Here is a 19,012-nt window from a genome sequence, read left to right as displayed (position 1 = left end):
CCTGACCACAATGAGCTTATTGCATCCAACCTGATCAGCTTGTAAGCGTTTAACAAATACCATGAAGAAAAAGCCCTGCTCCTCAGCTCTCCCTCCACCAATCAATATTCCCAGAATTCCAGATCAGCAGTCCTCAAGGCCCAGAAATAATCATTCATTCAATCGTATTTATTAAGTGCTTATTGTGTGCAGAGCACTGTACTAAGCGCTTGGGAAGTACAAGTTGGCAACATATAGAGACGGTCCCTACCCAACAGCGGGCTCACAGTCTAGAAGGGGGAGACAGACAAAAAAACAAAACAAAACATATTAACAAAATAAAATAAATAGAATAAATATGTACAATATGTAAATATGTAAAATAAATAGAGTAATAAATATGTACAAACATATATACATATATACAGGTGCTGTGGGGAGGGGAAGGAGGTAAGGTGAGGGGGGATGGGGAGGAGAGGAGGGGGAGAGGAAGGAGGGGGCTCAGTCTGGGAAGGCCTCCTGGAGGAGGTGAGCTCTCAGTAGGGCTGAGAGCTCCCACCTTTGCTGTAGGTTCAGGGAAGCAAGAGTGGGGAGGGGTGATATGGCCTAGTAGGTAGAGCTCGGGCCCAGGAGTCAGAAGGAACTGGGTTCTAGTCCCGGCTCCACCATTTGTCTGCTATGTGACCTTGAGCAAGTCACTTCAATTCTCGGTGCCTTAGTTCTTTCATCTGTAAAATGGGGATTAAGACTGTGAACTCCATATGGGTCATGGACTGTGTCCAACCAGATTAACTTGTATCCACCCCAGTGCTTAGAACAGTGCCTGGCAAATAGTACGTGCTTAATAAATGTCTTTAAAAGAACCCAAACAACAAAAAAAAACCTTCTTCTTGGGGCCAGCTTTCCTTTTGACACACGACTGTGGCCATTGACTTTTTTATAGTATTAAGCCCTTACTATGTGCCAGGCACTGTACTAAGCCCTAGGGTAGATACAAGCTCATCAGGTTGGACACTGTCCATGTCCCATATGGGGCTTGCATCTTTAACTCTCATTTTACAGGTTGGGTATTTCATTGGGTTTGGTTCTTCTGCACGAAAAAGTCACCAGCTAGCTCTAAGGCCTGCCAGAGGTAGCCAGGACCTTGCCGGCTTGGTCAAATCCAAGATGAATTTCTCTCATCCCCATTTCTGAATCAAGCAAAGCTCCTATTGTATCCACGAGCTCCCAAGAAACCAGAGGCCTAGGCTCAGGGACAGTTTTCCTTAAAAGAAATCTGAGCCTGTCCTGTGATGCCCTTTACACTCAATACAGTGAGCTGCACTCAGTAGGTGCTCAGCAAATACCACTGATTCTACCATTATGCATGTTTTCATCAAGTGCTTTGGCTAGAAAGCCATTAGGGAACATTTTTAAAAAACGGTCTTTAAGTGCTTACTTTGTGCCAGGTACTGTGCTAAATGCTGAGGTAGAGATGAATTAATCAGGTTGGACATAGTCCCTGATCATCACAAGGCTCACAGTGTTAATCCACATTTTATAAATGAGGAAACTGAGGTACAGAGAATTTTAACGACTTGCCCAAAGTCACACAGCAGGCAAGTGGTGGAACTGGGATTAGAACGAATTTTCTTTGATTCCCAGGCCTGTGCTCTTTCCGTTACGCTATACTGATTGGTGGAGGAGAGCTGAGAAGTGTTTTTTTTCATGGTATTTGTTAAACACTTACTATATGCCAGACACTGTACTAAGAGCTGGGGTAGATACAAGCTGATCAGGTTGGATGCTATCCATGTCTTACACGGGGCTTTCTATCTTAATCCCCGTTTTGCAGATGAGGGAACTGAGGCATAGAGAAGTGAAGTGATTTGCCCTTGGCCACACAGCAGACAAGTGATGGTGATGGGATTAGAACCCAGGTCCTTTTGGATTATTGGCCTCCCAGGCCAATAATCTATCCACTAGGCCTTTTCTATCCACCAGGACACACTGGTGGAGTTTAGAGATCAACCCAAGGTCTGAGAAAGGGCAGCACTGAATGAGTAGGGACCTATTTCTCCTTCAGCATGGGATTCTCTAGATCCTTGCTAATATTGGCGCTAGAATAATTACCAATCCTCTGTGGGCTTGCACACTTTGCTGTTTAATCATAACATCCAGCACTTGCAAATATTAACTAATTAAGCCCCATAACACCCCAGTGATAGAGGTATATATGCAAAGTGCAATTATCCCCATTTTATCAACGAGAGGCAGTGGAAGAAGTGTGCGTTTGCCTGCCTCAGGGACACGAATGAGATTTCCTGTCTGTCTGGAGATGCTAATAAGTGTCTCAGAATTAGTTGAGTTATCCTCCTTGACATACCTACAAAGTAGTTCCAAAGCAACCCTCAATTATCAAATTGTCTTTCCCACAGGGCCCTGGGAAGTGCCTTGACTTATTATGTAAGAATCGTTCCCACCATCCATCAACTAGAAGGAGAGCGATCGCCTGCGAGATGGAGGACGTTTCCCTTCAGGTCTGGAGAGGCGAGTCCTCCCTGCAGTCAGAGAGGAACATCTCCCTAGTTTGATCTTGCTTCTTGAAGAAGTTCGAGAGGGGGTCATCAGCAAACACTGGAGAGAGGAAAATCAAGAATAGTAATAATAATAATAATGGTATTTGTTGAGCACTCACCATGTGACAGGTACAGTAGTAAGCGCTGGGGTGGATACAAGTAAATTGAGATGGACACAGTCCCTTTCCCACGTGGAGGTTACAGTCTCAATCCCCATTTTACAGATGAGGTAACTGAGGCAGAGAGGTGTGAAGTGATTTACCCTACGTCGCAAAGCAGAGAAGTGACAGAGCCGGGGTTAGAACCCATAAACTTCTGACTCTCAGGCTAGAGCTCATTCCCTTGCTCCAAGAAACGCATGGCATCTCTTGCCTTTTGTTGGCCAGGGTGTATTAATGAAACAGGGCAGCTGGGAGACGGAACATGGATAAACGGAAGTAAAAGTAAAATAAATATTACTCTATTTATTTTACTTGTACATATCTATTCTATTTATTTTATTTTGTTAATATGTTTTGTTTTGTTCTCTGTCTCCCCCTTCTAGATTGTGAGCCCACTGTTGGGTAGGAACCATCTCTATATGTTGCCAACTTGTACTTCCCAAGCACTTAGTACAGTGCTCTGCACACAGTAAGCGCTCAATAAATACGATTGATTGATTGATATAAAAAAAGGCACAATTCCTGTATGGGCACAGCAGGAGTGCGCTAATGATGGAATTTGTTAATGAAAGTATTTTTTAAGCGCTTACTATGTGCCAAGCACTGTAGAAAACACCAGGAAAGAGACAAGATTATAACGTTGGACACAATCCCTGTCCAACATGGGGCTCACAGTCTAAGTAGGGGGGTGAATGGGTTTTGAATTCCCATTTTACAGATGTGGAAACTGAGGCACAGGTAAGTGAAATGACTTGACCAAGGTCAAACGGTAGGCAAGTGGCAGGGCTGAGACCGGAACCCAGGTCCTCTGACTCGCAGGCCCCTGCTCTTTCCGCTGGGCCACACTGCTCTGACACACTTTTGGAGCATGTGGGGAAGAGAAAGTTGTTTCAAGATTTCAAGGTTGTAATTCAGCAGCAACCCGTCTTCTTCCAGGGCTAATAGACTGAATGATACATTTATGATTAAAACCCGGCAGTTGTTCCATTTTTGGCCCCTGTACCACTGCTTAGTGGAAAGAACATCAAGCTATGAGTCAGAAGACCTGGGTTCTAGCTCCAGCTAACTCATTTGCCCGCTGATTGACTGTGGGCAAGTCACTGAACCTTTCTGTGCCTCAGTTTCCTCATCCATCAAATGGGAATTCCTCATCCTCCTTCTACTGAGACCCCTGGTAGTGCCATGGTTGGTGCAATGTAGCACTTAGTAAATGCAGCTGTTATTATTTCATTTCATCTGTTTCCATGATCATGGAAGAAGATTCCCAGAGCTTGAATAGCCCTCCCAGATCCTGGGAAAATCTTGGTGAGCTGCTGCAAGTGTGGCCAATCCAATCCCCTCTGGACCACGTTCAGATCCAGAAACATTGTCACGCAGTCAATTGTATTTATTGATCACTTACTGTGTGCAGAACACTGCATTAAGAATTTGGGAGAGTACAGTACAATAATAAACAGACGCATTCCCTGACCACAAAGAGCTTACAGTCTAGAGGGGGAGACAGACATTAATATAAATAAATTACACTAAAATCTTTATTGGAAAACCCAGGCATGAACACTTGAGAGCAGTGGATGGAAATCAATGAAATTCCTTCCACTCTTTGAACTCAGTCAATCAGTGGCATTCATTGAGTTCTTACTATGTGCAGAGCACTGTACTAAGCTCTTGGGAGAATACAATACAACAGACCAACATGTTCTCTGCGCACAACATGCTTACAGTATAGAGGGGAAGGCAGGCATTAATATCAATAATTTATAATATATGTACATAAATGCTGTGGGGTTGAGGGTGGGGCAAATATCAAGTACCCCAAGGTCACAGATCCAAGAGCATAGACAATGCAGAAGGGAGAGTAAGCCAGAGAAAAGAGAGCTTAATTGGGGAAGCCCTCTTGGAGGAGATGTGACCTTAATAATGCTTTGAAAGTGGGGATAGTGGCATATATGGAAGGGGAAGGAGTTTCAGGCTAAGGGGAGGACATGGAAAAGGGGTTGGCAGAGAGATAGACGATATTGGGGCACAGTGAGTAAGTTGGCGCTAGAGGAGGGGGTATGCTGGTTGGGCTTGTATCATCATCATCATCATCAATTGTTTTTATTGAGCACTTACTGTGTGCAGAGCACTGTACTAAGCGCTTGGGAAGTACAAGTTGGCAACATATAGAGACAGTCCCTACCCAACAGTGGGCTCACAGTCTAAAAGGGGGAGACAGAGAACAAAACCAAACATACTAACAAAATAAAATAAATAGAATAGATAGGTACAAGTAAAATAAATAAATAAATAAGTAGAGTAATAAATATGTACAAACATATATACATATATACAGGTGCTGTGGGGAATGGAAGGAGGTAAGATGGGGCGGATGGAGAGGGGGATGAGGGGAAGAGGAAGGAAGGGGCTCAGTCTGGGAAGGCCTCCTGGAGGAGGTGAGCTCTCAGTAGGGCCTTGAAGGGAGGAAGAGAGCTAGCTTGGCGGGTGGGCAGAGGGAGGGCATTCCAGGCCCGGGGGATGATGTGGGCCGGGGGTCAATGGCGGGACAGGCGAGAATGAGGTACGGTGAGGAGATTAGCAGCAGAGGAGCGGAGGGTGTGGGCTGGGCTGTAGAAGGAGAGAAGGGAGGTGTGGTAGGAGTGGGCGAGGTGATGGAGAGCCTTGAAGCCCAGGGTGAGGAGTTTCTGCCTGATGCGCAGATTGATTGGTAGCCACTGGAGATTTTTGAGGAGGGGAGTAAAATGCCCAGAGCGTTTCTGGACAAAGACAATCCAGGCAGCAGCATGAAGTATGGATTGAAGTGGAGAGAGACACGAGGATGGGAGATCAGAGAGAAGGCTGATGCAGTAGTCCAGACAGGATAGGATGAGAGCTTGAACGAGCAGGGTAGCGGTTTGGATGGAGAGGAAAGGGAGGATCTTGGCAATGTTGTGGAGCTGAGACCAGCAGGTTTTGGTGACGGCTTGGATGTGAGGGGTGAATGAGAGAGCCGAGTCCAGGATGACACCAAGTTTGCGGGCTTGTGAGATGGGAAGGATGGTAGTGCTGTCAACAGAGATGGGAAAGTCAGGGAGAGGGCAGGGTTTGGGAGGGAAGACAAGGAGTTCCGTCTTGGACATGTTGAGTTTTAGGTGGTGGGCAGACATCCAGATGGAGATGTCCTGAAGGCAGGAGGAGATGCAAGCCTGGAGAGAGGGGGAGAGAGCAGGGGCAGAGATGTAGATCTGGGTGTCATCAGCGTAGAGATGATAGTTGAAGCCATGGGAGCAAATGAGGTCACCAAGGGAGTGCTTGTAGATCGAGAACAGAAGGGGACCAAGCACTGAACCTTGGGGAACCCACACAGTACGGGGGTGGGAGGGGAGGAGGAGCCTGCAAAAGAGACTGAGAATGAACGACCGGAGAGATTAGAGGTGAGGAGATCAGTAGGAGATCAGTTGTAGTAGGAGATCAGTGAGGTGAGATAGAGGGGGCAAGCTGACTCAAGGGGCAAGCTGACTGAATGCTTTAAAGCCAATGGTACAAGGGCTTAGGACAGTGCTCTGCACACAGTAAGCACTCAATAAATACGATTGAATGAATGAATGAATGAATGGTAAGACGTTTCAGTTTAAGGTAAGGAGTTTCTGTTTGCATTCATACTCTCTCCCCACACAATCCCTCCAGGGTTAACTGGGCCGTGCTATTCTGGTCAAGGTTTCTTAGCCAGCCCAACCCGGGACAACCCCTTCCAGGGAAAAGGAAGATATGGGTGAGATTCTGAAGCTGGCCAGAATCTTGTCAGGAAACCTCATATTAGTGTAGAAAGGGAATGGATCCACCTTCAGAGAAGCAGCATGGCCTAGTGGATAGAGTGCGGGCCTGGGAATAAGAAGTACCTGTGTTCTAATTCCAGCTCTGCCACTTGTCTGCTGTGTGACCTTGGGCAAGTAACTTCACTTCTCTGGGCCTCAGTTACCTCATTGGTAAAATGGGGATTAAGACTGTGAGCCCCACATGGGACAAGGACTTTATCCAACCCAATTTGCTTGTATCCACCCCAGTGCTTAGTACAGAGCCTGGCACATAGAAAGTGCTTAACAAATACTATTATCATGACTTCAGTGGAGCAGAATTTGGCCTGGACCCATTTGGTCACTAAGATAAGCCATATCTCTTCCTGAGTTTTTGTTCTTCCCGGATCCTCTCAGAGATGGATGTGCATTAGAGATATTCCATCAGCTTCTGCACTGCTGAGCACAGGGCGCTGTTTGCAAACCCTTTGAAGAAAATGGATCTTCAGATGAAGTCATATTGTGTTCCTAGCCAAAATCCAGCTAATACCCCAGTGGATTTGCAAACGGCATACAGTTGTCTATCTGAAATAAAGCTTGATGCAATGGCTGCTGAAAATTCTGAGAGAAGAATCCTTATCGATGAATTTTGACACTGATTAAATACAGAAAGACCTGCATGGTTAAAATTAAGCAAGGTGTTTTAGATCTCCAAAATTTTGGAATCAGCATTAGAAGAACTTTGGGAAATTTTGGCTAACTCGGCTCTTTACTCCTTGAACCCAGCATAATAATAATAATGATAATGACAGTTATAGTAGTTGTGACATTTGTCAAGTGTTTACTATGTTCCAGGCACTGTATTCATTCATTCATTCAATCATATTTATTGAGCGCTTACTGTGTGCAGAGCACTGTACTAAGCACTTGGGAAGTACAAGTTGGCAACATATAGAGATGGTCCCCATCCAACAGCGGGCTCACAGTCTAGAAAGGGAGACAGACAACAAAACAAAACATATTAACAAAATAAAATAAATAGAATAAATATGTACAAATAGATTGATAAAAATGTACAAACATATATACATATATACTGTACTAAGTGCTGGGATGGATACAAGCAAATCAGGTTGGACACCGTCCCTGTCCCTCATGGGGTTCATAGTCTTAGTCTCCATTTTACAGATGAGGTAACTGAGGCATAGAGAAGTGAAATGACTTGCTCAAGACCACACAGCAGACAAGAGGCGGAGCTGGGATTAGCATAGAAAACAGTGAAAGTCTTAGATTTAAACTCAGGAGCAAGGATGCTGGTTTGATAACAGAACTGCAAGGCACAAGGTTTTCTGATCACTTATGACAGTGCTTGGCACATATTAAGCGCATAACAAATATCACAATGATTACCACAGTGATTACCACCTGACGAACTACTGAGGTCCCCTGACTCTCAATCCTGTGCTATATCCACTAGGCTGCTTTAGGTGGAAGAGACAGAGAGTCAGGCGACCTGAGTTCTAATCCCAGCATGGCTCAGTGGAAAGAGCACAGGCTTGGGAGGCAGAGGTCATGGGTTCGAATCCCAACTCCACCACCTGTCAGCTGTGTGACCTTGGGCAAGCCACTTAACTTCTCTGTGCCTCAGTTCCCGCATCTGTAAAATGGGAATTAAGACTGTGAGCCCCATGTGGGACAACCTGATCACCTTGTATCCCTCCCAGCACTTAGAAGAGGGCTTTGCACATAGGGAGTGCATAACAAATACCATTATTATTTTAGAGAAGCAGCCTGGTTCAGTGGAAAGTGCACGGGCTTTGGAGTCAGGGGTCATGGGTTCAAATTCCGGCTCCGCCACTTGTCAGCTGTGTGACTTTGGGCAAGTCACTTAACTTCTCTGTGCCTCAGTTCTCTCATCTGTGAAATGGGGATTAAGACTGTGAGCCCCCTGTGGGACAACCTGATCACCTTGTATCTCCCCCAGTGCTTAGAACAGTGCTTTGCACATAGTAAGCACTTAATAAGATGCCATCATTATTAGTATTATTATTATTTGCCTGCTCTATGACCTTGGACAAGTCATCTGACTTCTTTGCATCTCAGTTTCCTCAGCTGTCAAATGGGGATGTAATACTGTTTCAAGAGAAGAGAAATGAGCAGACAGGTCCACTGCCCATAATCGTATTCATCTTAAACTGTAGGCTGGTGAGAGCTGGGTAATCAGCAGATAGTCCTGATGCCAAGGAAGAAAAGGGACAGTGACTCCTGAAATATAGGATTGGCCCGCCTAGCCCCATGCCAGCACCTTGCAATGGATAGCAATACATCTGTCCCTCTGATGCCTGGAAACACTGTCTGACATGAAACTGAGGAGGATGGGTGAAATCTCTTCCTGACCCTAATTCCGAATGAGCTGATAACCTAGTGGCTCATTAATCTTTTGATTATGCTGGGCATGTCCAAGAGAGCAAAACACTTTTCTTAGGCCTATCGACAGAGATCTTGTAATGGAATTCCCCATTTGCTCATTTTTCTCAGTAATGTTTGGTGGCAGAGAGCTCCGCCCAGCATCTGAGAGGATTTTCTCAAGAGGGGCTGGGAAACCACCTGGGATCCTTGAATAAGAGAGGGTCTTGTCCTCGAATGGGGTAGGGAATGATGAGTACAGCCCCTTGAAGGTAGCTGAGACTCATGCAAAGAGCAAAAATCCCCTGACCACTGGCTTCCAGCCTATCCACTACCTTTCCACTTAATAATAATACCAATAATGATGGTATTTGTTAAGCGCTTACTATGTGCCAAGCACTGTTCTAAGCGCTGAGGTGGATACAGGGTAATCAGGTTGTCCCATGTGGGGCTCACAGTTTTAATCCCCATTTAATAGATGAGGTAACCGAGGTGCAGAGAATTCAAGTGACTTGCTCAAAGTCACCCAGCTGACAAGTGCCAGGATCATGATTAGAACCCATGACCTCTGACCCCCAAGCCTGAACTCTTTGCACTAAGCAACAGAGAAGCATCATGGCCTACTGGAAAGAGCACAGGACTGCCACTTGGCTCTTGTATGGTCTTGGGTAAATCAGTTAACTTCTCTGTGCCTCAGTTTCTTCATCTGAACCATGAGAATTCAGTGTCTGTTCTCCTTCCCCCTTGACTGTGGGACAGAGAATAAGCCTGACTTGATTATCTTGAATCTACCCCAGTTCTAAGTATAGTACTTGGCACATAGCACATAGCCATTAGTAGTAGTAGTAATAGTAGCATTGTTATTATTATTACCCATTAATCCTCTTAAGTGGCACTTCTCAGTTCCCAATCTTCACTCCTTTTTCCATTTTTTTTTATTTTTAATGACATGGTTAAGCACTTTGTGCCAGACACTGTACTGTACTGTGCTATGTGCTGGGGTAGATACAAACTACTCAGGTTGGTCACAGTCCATCTCCCAAATCAATCCATCATTTATTAAGCATTTTCTGTGTGCAAAGCCCTGTTTTAAGCTCTTGGGAGAGTACAATATAACATTATAACATACACATTCCCTGCTTACAGCAACTTTACAGTCTAGAGGATGAGCTTAAATTCTAGAGGACATGGGGCTCACAGTCTTAACCCCCATTTTACAGATGATGTAACTGAGGCACGGAGAAATGAAGTGACCTGTTTAAGGTCACTCAGCAGACAAGATGAAGAGCTGGGATTAGACTCCAGATCCCCCTCTAGACTCTTAACCTTCACAGCACTGCAAAAATCCACTCTTTCCTCTCCATCCAAAGTGCAACCACGTAAATCCAAGCACTTATCCTATCCCACCTTGAATACTGCATCATCCCCCTTCCCGACCTCCCTGCCTCTTGTCTCTCCCCACTCCAGTCCATACTTCACTCTGTTGCCTGGATCATTTTTCTACAAAAAGTTCAGTCCACTTCTCCCCACTCCTTAAGAACCTCTCCTTAAGGCAGACCCATTGAGGTCTAGGCAGGCTTCTAGCATTCTCCTCAGCTCTTTTGTACAGGTTCTTGATCTTATAGTACAACAGGCATACCCCAACTAATCCCCATTTCCCTGGTCATGGAGCCCTTCACTCTCATGGATTAATCCTTATTATTTGGTATTGATTACTTTGTTCATAGTTGTCTATTTCACACACACACACTTTAATTAATGGTATTTATTGAGCACTGGCTGTGGAGAGAGCACTGTACTAAGTGCCTGAGAGAATATAACCGAGTTGGTAGACAAGATCCCTGCCCTCAGGAGTGTACAGTCTGATTTCACCATAAGTGATTTTGTCTTTGAATAAGAAGGATGAATACATTATATATAAATATAAATATATATAAATAAATCTATACCTGGATATCTATAGATATAGATGTATAGCTATAGCTTATATATATTAAAAATGACACAATTAAGAATATGAATAAAAATTGAGGAGCTTATATTCTAATGATGGAGATGGAAGGCATAAATTGTCTATTATTCATATATAGACAAATATTTTGATAGACATAGCTGTCTACATCAATGTGTCTATCACTCATTTATGTAATTATGGTACATTAATCAATGTATGCTTCCTGCCTCCATCATTAGATTATAAGAGCCTCAATTTTTAATGGTGGCTCTTTTTTTTAATACGGTATTTGTTAAGCGCTTGTAATGTGCCAAGCACTGTGCTAAGTGCTAGGGTAAGAACAAGATAATCAGGTTGAACACAGCTGCTGTAACACATGGAGATCACAGTCTGTGTATGAGGTAGTAGAATTCAACCTCCTATTGCAGATGAGGCAATTGAAGAATACAGAAGGCATGTGACTTGCCCGAGATCACACAGCCCACAAGTGGCAGAGTAGGGATTAAAATCCAAGTCTTCTGGCTCCAGGCCGGTGCTCTGTCCGTGAGGCCGCACTGCTGCTTCTCAAGATCTGGTATTGTGTTTTTAATTCTGCAGTGTCCCCAGGACCCAGAGAAGTGCTTTTCAGCCAGTGCTGTCACTACTGCTAATGTCTGAAGAGTTGGAGGCTGGGCCAAAAGGATGTTCTTTTGAATATAGAAAGGTCAGCTCCTACCATAGACACTCTTCATACCCTGTGTCCTTATAAAGGTAATAATGGTATTTAATAAGTGCTTACAAGGGCTGGGGTAGGTAGCAACATAATCAGCTCAGACACAGTCCCCGATCCCACCCAGGGATCAATGTCTAAGATGGTCCTCGCAACACGTAATTGATTGATTGACTTCTGCCATGAAGGTGGACTATTCACCTTTGCTTTGCATTCAGGGAAGAAATCCTGTCTCTTTTCCATGTCCAGGGACTGGTTGGGGGAGAAAGCAATGACACTTCTAGTGATCCTGCTCTCAGAAGAGGTAAATTGAAAGAAATGCCGCATTTTCTGCAAGACTCCATCTAAACTGCCAAAGCACTTCAGAAATCACATCTCCTTCAGGAAGTCTTCTCTGATTCAGCCCATGTCTCCTCAGTTCCAACTACTGCCATTTCAGCACTTCTTTGTCACTTCAGCACTTGGACACTCACACCGCTACACTGGATTTATACATCTCTTCATATTCTATTTCTTAGTTCTACCTGTAATGTGTCTTAATACCTATCTCTCCTACTAGATTAAAAATATCCTTTGGGGCAGAGATCATGTCTATTAATTCCATTGATCTCTCCCAGATGCTTAGTACAAAGAATGCAGCATGGCCTAGTGGAAAGAGCATAGGCCTGAGAGTCAGAAAGCCTGGATTTTAATCCCGGCTCCACCTCTTAACTGCCGTGTGACCTTGGACAAGTCACTTAGCTTCTCTGTGCCTCAGTTCCCTAATCTGCAAAATGGTGATTCAATATCTGTTCTCCCTCCTACTTAGACTGTGAGCCCCATGAGGAACCTGATTATCTTGTATCTATCCCAGCACTTAGTACAGTGAGTCTGAAGTCCCTAGCCCCTCCCCTCAGGATTAATTGGGGGAGGGGGCTCTGAGGCTGAGATCCTTCAGGTCTGCCCCAGGCTCCGGAGGCCCACGAGATTCTGAGAGGCTGGCTCAAGAACCAGGTGTCAGATGCCTTGCCCCAGTCCACCCGGATCATCTATGGTGGTTAGCGTCCAAGACATCCTGAGGGAGACCGGTTTGGGGCTGGCTGTCATGTGTTCAACCTCATTAACTTGTCTACTCCAGCACTTAGAACAGTGCCTGACACATAGTAAGCGCTTAACAAATACCATCATCATCATTATTATTATTATTATTACAGTTCTTGGCATGTAGTAAGCACTGAACAAACACCCAGTTATCATTATTCAAGTGCTCTGAACAGAGTATGCATTCAAGAAGTGAGATCGATTGGTGTTAACTCACTCTTGCCTGGGTTGGCAATTGGTTCCTTTTACAGAATGCAGAGTTCAAGCTACAGTCAACTTTCCAACTTCCATAACTCTTCTGCACTAAATGTTTCATAGAGGGAAGGAGGGTAAGTCAATCAATCAATCAATTATACTTATTGTGTGCTTACTGTGTGCAAAGTAGTACACTATGTGCTTGGGAGAGTTTGAAATAATGGAGTTAGTGGACACATTCCCTGCCCACAGTGAGCTTACAGTCTAGAGGGGGAGACAGATATTAATATAGATAAATAAACAAAGGATATTTACCTAAGTGCTGTGGAGCTAAGGTATTGGGGGTGAATAAAGGGAGTAAATCAGGGCAATACAGAAGGGAGTGGGAGAAGAGGGAAGGAGGGTTTAGTCCAGGACGGCTTCTGGGAGATGGACCTTCAATAAGGCTTTGAAGGAGGGGAGAGTAATTGTCTGTAGGATATGAAGAGGGAGGACATTCCAGGCCAGAAGCAGCATGTGGGTGAGAGGTTAGCAGGGAGTTAGACAAGTGTGGAGGCTAGGTTATAGTAGGAGATGAGTGAGGTGAGTTAGGAGGAGGCAAGGTGATTAAGTGCTTTAAAGTCATGGTAAGGAATTTCTTTTTACTGAGGAGGTGGATGGAAAAGCACTGGAGGAGTGGGGAAACATGGACTGAACATCTTAGTAGAAAAATGATCAAGGCAGCAGAGTGCAGTATGGACTGACATGGGGAGAGACAGGAATCAGGGAGGTCAGGAAGGAGTCTGATTCAGTGATCAAGATGGAATAGGATAAGTGCTTGGAATTAACATAGAGGCAGTTTGGATGGAGAGGAAAGGGTGGCTTTTAGTGAGATTGTGAAGGTTCAACTGACAGAATTTAGTGATAGATTGAATGTGTGATTCGATTGAGAGAGATCAGCCAAGGATAACACCAAGGTTACAGGCTTATGAGATAGGAAGAATGGTGGTGCTATCTACAGTGATGGGAAAATTATGGCAGGGACGGGGGTTGGGTGGGAAGGAAGGAGTTTGGTTTGGGACAAATTTGAGGTGATGGCAGGATATCTAAGACAAGGTGTCTTAAAGACAGGAGGCAATGAGACACTGCAGTGAAGGAGAGAGATCAGAGCTGGAGATGTAGATTTGGGAATCATCCACATAGAGGTAGTACTTGAAGAGAATGAGTTATCCAAGGGAGTGGGTGTAGATGGAGAACAGAAAGCCACGCTGAGAAGCAGCATGGCTCAGTGGAAAGAGCTCGGGCTTGGGAGTCAGAGGTCGTGGGTTCTAATCCCAGCTCCACCACTGATCAGCTGTGTGACTTTGGGCAAGTCACTTAACTTCTCTGTGCCTCAGTTACCTCATCTGTAAAATGGGGATTAAGACTGTGAGCCCCACATGGGACAACCTCATTACCTTATATCTACCCCAGCACTTAGAACAGTGCTAGGCACAAAGCAAGCGCTTAACAAATGTCATTATTATTAGTAGTAGTAGTAAAGGGATCCAGAACTAAACCTTGAAGGACTCTAACAGTTAGAGAGTGGGAGGCAGTGGAGGAGCCCAGGAAAGAACCTGAGAAGGAGTGGCCAGAGAGATAGGAGAATCAGGAGAGGAAAGTGTCCGTGAAGCCTAGATTGGGCAATATTTTCAGGAGAAGGGGGTGGTCCGCAGTGTCAAAGGCAGCAGAGAGGTAGAGGAGGATTAGAATTGAGTAGAGGCTATTGGATTTGGCAAGAAGGGGATCATTTGTGACCTGTGAGAGGGTGGTTTCTGTGGAGTCAAGAGGAGAGAAGCCAGATCGGAGGGGGCCAAGGAGAGAATTGGAGGAGAGGAACTGGAGACAGTGAGTCTAGACAACTCGCTCAAGATGTTTGGAGAGGAAAGGTAGGAGGGAGATGGGTTGATAACTGGAGGGAGCTGTAGGATTGTGAGCGGGATTTTTTTTAGGATGTTTGAAAGCAGTGGGGAAGAAGCCATTGGACAGTGAACAGTTGAAGAATGCAGTCACAGAGGGAAGACGAGAGGGGGCAAGTGCCTTGATAAGGGGAAAAGGGATGGGGTTTGAGAGAAGGCAGGAAATCTCCTTTGACATACTGCTGGGAAAGGTGGGAGAGTTATAGAAGAGGCAGGAGGAGGGAGGGACTAGAGAGGAGCAGGGGGAGATTTTAGAGAGATCATGCCTGATAGCTTCAATTTTTTCAATAAAGTAGGTGGCTGGGTCACTGGGGCAAGAGATGGAGGAAGTAGGATTCAGCAGGGTTGAGGAGAGAGTTAAACATCTAAAACAATTGGAGAGTGCAATGGGCGTGAGTATCAATAAGGCAAAATGGAAAGGCCTGAAAGTTTATGTTGAAAGACTTGATGTAGAAGTGCCTGGAACAGGAAAAGTCAAAGGCCCAGTTCCTGGTAGCCAAATGGGCAGGGGATGTGTCTACCAATTCTGTTATATTGTACTTTCCCAATAACCCTACACACAATAAATATTCAATACGACTGACTGATTGATGGATTTGGAAGAAATACGGGAACCTCAAGAACTCAGTCTCAAAAAAGAAAGCAGCAAGACAACAAACAATTCAAAGTGTCCCAATTGTGTCCAGTGACCAGATGTGATTTGGAGCTTCATGACTTTGCTCAATGTGATTTGACATCAAGACCCTTGATAGGAGGCTCTGTAGCCATGGAAACCAAAGATCAGACTGAGGCCAACTGCTGTCTGATAAGGAAGAATTTTAAATTTCCCCAGTGTTGTCGAATCTTTTCGCAGCTGTTCTGTCCTTGGAAACACACTCCCCACTCTTCCTCCTCCTTTTCTCATCCTGCACCCTGTCCTCCCCTCCCTCTGCAACTTGGTGGATTCCTGGCAGTGTGTACCCACCCTCAGTCTGTCTGCCCTGAGTGTGTGTCTACTTTGAGTGTGTGTCTACTTTGAGGGTATCTTCCTTCCTTCCTTCTGCACTGTCTATGGTTCTGTACCCTTTGAGCACTTGATTTTCAGCGGATCCTCGTGCCCACAGCCCTTTTGTACATATTCATAATGAATTCAATGTTTGTTTCCCCTTTTAGACTGTAAATTCCTTGTATGCAGGGAACATGTCTATCAAGTCTCCCAGGAACTTAGTACAGTGCTCTGCACACAGTAAGTGCTCAATAAATACCACTGACTGATTCACTGATTACCAGAGCTGGGCTCATTTCAAAAGCAGCATATTCCAGTGGAAAGAGCCTGTACCTGGGAGGCAGCACAACTGGCTTCTAATGCTGGCTCTGCCACATGCCCACTGTGTGGCTTTGGGCAAGCCACTTAACTTCTCTATGTCTCAGTTTCCTCATCTGTAAAATGGAGGCTTCATACCTATTCCCCTTTTTCCTTTGACTGTGAATCCCATGTGGAACACAGATTGTGTCTTACCTCCTTATCTTGTATCTATCCTCAGAGCTTAGCACATAGTATGTGCTTAATAGTTAATATTTAATAGCTTAGTATTATTATTACTAAAACTCAGGACAATTAAAGATGTGATGTGGAAGATGTTCCCCAGAGACACTGTTCAAAAATGGGGCTCTTTGAATGACTTCTTAATAGTGATGAGCCCGAATAGAAACACTATTTTTAACATCTCCGTTATCACCTTTATGGATTTTTAAGTGTAACCAGCCATTATTCCAGCAATGAGTTAAGATCTTGAGGCACTATTTAATCAAAGATCAATAACTATTTAGCTACCAGGGGTGTAACAGAAAAGGACTTTTAATGAAGAAATATTTCACTCCTCCATATCAGGTCTGTGAGAACAATAAAGTGGAAATGTTTCAGGTGTTGGAACAAAGGAAAATCATACCCACCCCCCCACCCCCACCAAGGCTGGCACTACTTTGGAGAATGACTTTTTTTTTTCAAATGGTATTTGTTAAGGACTTGCAATGTGCCAGACACTATACTAAGCACTGGGTAGATACAAGGTAATCAGGTTGGACAGGGTCTCTGTCCAAAATGGGGCTCACATTCTTAATCCCCACTTTACAGATGAGGTAATGAGGCAGAGAAAAGGTAAGTGATTTGCCCAAGGTCACAGTGCAGACTGGTGACACAGCCGGGATTAGAATCCAGATCCTTCAGTCTCCCAGACCTGTGCTCTATCCCTAAGCCACGCTGCTTCCTTTTGGGATGGAAGGGTACAACAGTTGTGCAGTACAGTGAAGCTGCTCTCAGTCCCATTTGCCAGAAAGGACAAGGGCCCTCTAGACTGTAAGCACATCGTGGTTAGGGAATGCATCTATTTATAGTTATACTGTACTCTCCCAAGCTCTTAGTTCAGTACTGTGAACCCAGTAATTGCTTAATAAATATGACTGAATAAATTGAATGAATTGAGCCCTGAGTCTGGGGAGTCATGGGAGTCAGGGGCATCCTGGACACATGGGCGGCAGTGGAGGGAGGGCAGGGCAGACTTGTCAGTTCTTGTCTTTCGGCTATGTCCCTTGCGCTGGCTGCTCGATCTTGGGCTTCTGACCATCATAGTGGCATAGCCAAGGAGCAAGCATTTTCTTTTAGAATAAACCTCCCACATATCTTGAACTTTCCAGGAACTACCACCACAAGGAGCTGCCTCCAGAATTTAGGATTTTCTCAGGTCACTTGCAGAGGGGATTTTTCCACTGACATTGATCACACATCGCCTCTCAGGGGATGGAGGAATGGCAAATAGGCCTGTTTTGCCTGCAGGATTGATGCTGTCTGCCCAATATCTGAAGCCAATTTTGGTGCACTGCCAGAGCTCTGGTTGCTCCCCACTTTGGGGAAGGGACTGATCAATCAGTCAGTCAGTGGCGTTTATTGAGCACTTACTGTGTGCAGAACACTCTACTAAGTGCTCGGGAGAGAACACATTGCCTGCCTATAGCGAGCTTACAGTCTAGAGGGGATGACAGATATTAATATAAATAAATTGCAGAGATGTACATAAAATGCTGTGGGGCTGGGAGGGGGGATGAATAAAGGGAGCAAGTCAGGGTGATGCAGAAGGGAGTGGGAGAAGAAGAAAGAAAGGGGGCTTCATTGAGCCCTTGGGGGGGGGTCCATAGATTTGGTGGACATGGTTCTTGTCCTCAAGAAGCTTACAGACTAGAGGTAGAGTAGACATTAAAATAAATTACAGATCAGGGAAATGGCAGAGTGTAAGGCTATGGATGTGAATGTTGTGGGGTTGAGGAGGGTATTAAAATGCCTAAGAGGTACAAATCCTAGATGTTGCATGGATGAAGCAGAAGGGAGGGAGAATAGGATGGGAAAATGAGAGGTTAGTCAGGGAAGGCCTTTTGGAGAAGAAGTGATTTTAGTAGGGTTTTGAAGATGGGAAGAGTGGCGGTCTGTCCTATAATAATAATGGTATTTGTTAACCACTAATTATATGCCGAGCACTGTTCTAAGCACTGGGATAAGATACAAGGTTATCAGGTTGTCCCACGTGGGGCTCACAGTCTTAATCCCCATTTTACAGATTAGGTAACTGAGGCACAGAGAAGTTAAGTGACTTGCCCAAAGTCACACAGCTGATAAGTGGCAGAGCCAGGATTAGAACCCATGACCTCTGACTCCTAAGCCTGTGCTCTTTACCCTAAACCATGCTGCTTCTCTATATGATGGGGGAGGGAATACTCCTGCTTATCTCTCACAAAATGTGCAGGCGGTTTTTATTCCGCATGTGTGGGAGGGGGAGTCCAAGGAAAAACAATGAAAATAGGAGGGGTAGTGACATGTAGGGGGGCAGAAGAGGAAGAGTTGAGGGAACCTCTCTAAAGCTGTAACTATTAACCCTGTTAATTGCTATTGGGAATGACTTTTTACTGAGTGAGAAATGGTGCAGCTAATTGCTGAATGTGGTCTCAGAGCAGGGAGAGCGCTCAGCTCCATATCAGAAAGTCTGGAAGCAGTGAAAGCATCACCCTTCTGAAGCTTCGCCACCAGTCTGCCTCCCTTTGATGATATACTGCAGATTGCCCCAGCAAATGAGCCAGAAACAAACAGTGAAATCAAAGCACGGAATACCATGACTTAAAACCATATCCCCTGTTTTAGTAAGCTCATCTTGGATCCAGAAGAACAAGGCACCAGGCAGAAATCTAGCAGAAACACAAACATTTCATTGCGTTTCATGTGCCATTCTGAAATGT

Source organism: Tachyglossus aculeatus, chromosome 22 (assembly GCF_015852505.1).
Source record: "Tachyglossus aculeatus isolate mTacAcu1 chromosome 22, mTacAcu1.pri, whole genome shotgun sequence".
NCBI classification, from domain to species: domain Eukaryota; kingdom Metazoa; phylum Chordata; class Mammalia; order Monotremata; family Tachyglossidae; genus Tachyglossus; species Tachyglossus aculeatus.
Note: the sequence above shows the minus strand (reverse complement) of the source record.